Below are 1,447 nucleotides of genomic sequence, written 5' to 3'. Positions count from 1 at the left end.
AGAAGCTGTGTTCCACTCACCAGCAGTCCCAAAATCCTGCGGCGGGGGTCGTGGGTAGCTGGCGGGTGTCAGGCAACCCTGTGCTCCCGCTACCCCGGCACTGATCCGGCCGGATGAGGCCTGTGGCCCTACTCAGGCCGGTTTCTGCTTCCCTAACTAATGCAGTCTCCACACCCCAGTTTTGAAAGTAGAAAAGTGTGGGTTTTCTTGTTTGGGCTACCTCAATGTGCAGACTACTTCAACATCCCCACTGCTAAGAGCCAGGAAAACAATCCTTAGAAGCATGTGCCATTGGATGCATCAGTCAACAGCAGCCACTGATAACTGGTAAATAGGTGAATGCATTTTTAGCTTACATGGAATTCAATCATGGTTTTGGCAGAAACTGTTCCCACTTTCCTGATACCTGATTTTGTGATTTGGAAGATTATGGTAGATACCTTATGGAAAGAAACTTGGAGAGTCTTGAAGTGCTTAAGAACTATGAGTGATAGAGTTTTGATACATTGGATTCAGTTTTGATACATTGGATTCAGTGAATAAGTTTTCTCTAAAATAAAAATTAGTCTTCAATGTAAAAAAAAATTAGGTAAATATGGAAAGGCAGGCTAAGAAATTAGTTTTTATTGAGTTTTACTGTTATAGCCCCTATTCTATACTTTACGGGGTTTAATTTGGTTAAAAAAAATGTCTCATTTGAAGGTCCTCTTAAATAGTTATGACTTAGCTTTAATTTGCTCATGTCCAGATGGGCGGGGTATCCCACCACTGAAGATGTCTGCCTCCATGAAATTCATCATCCTAACTAGGCTCTCCCATTTCCACAGTTGTTGAGCATTATTTGATCAACTGTGGGATAATGCTTTATTTATATCAGATGTATTTTAAGCAAATTGAGATTCATCAACTCTGGTTTGATGCAGTTCTTTAAAATTTATTCAAAGTAAACTACCTGCAACCAAGAAGGTTTCATTCCAGGGAAGCAGGGATGGTTTACTATATGAAAATCCATCAACGTAATCCACTATATAAACAAACTCAAGGACGAAAACCACATGATCATCTCATTAAATACAGAGAAAGCATTCGACAAACTTCAACACCCATTCATGACAAGAAGTCTTGGAAAGATCAGGAATTCAAGGCCCATACATAAGATGATAAAAGCAATCTATAGCAAACTAGTAGCCAACATCAAAGTAAATGGTGAGAAGCTGGAAGCAATCCCACTAAAATCAGGGACTAGAGAAGGCTGCCCACTTTCTCCATACCTATTCAACATAGTACTTGAAGTCCTAGCCAGAGCAATTTGACAACAAAAGGGGATCAAGGGGATACAAATTAGAAATGAAGAAGTCAAAATATCACTTTTTGCAGATGATATGATAGTATATATAATTGATCCTAAAAAATCCACCAGAGAACTCCTAAACCTGATAAACAGCTT

Source organism: Mus caroli, chromosome 18, assembly GCF_900094665.2.
Source record: "Mus caroli chromosome 18, CAROLI_EIJ_v1.1, whole genome shotgun sequence".
In the NCBI taxonomy this organism is placed as follows: domain Eukaryota; kingdom Metazoa; phylum Chordata; class Mammalia; order Rodentia; family Muridae; genus Mus; species Mus caroli.
Note: the sequence above shows the minus strand (reverse complement) of the source record.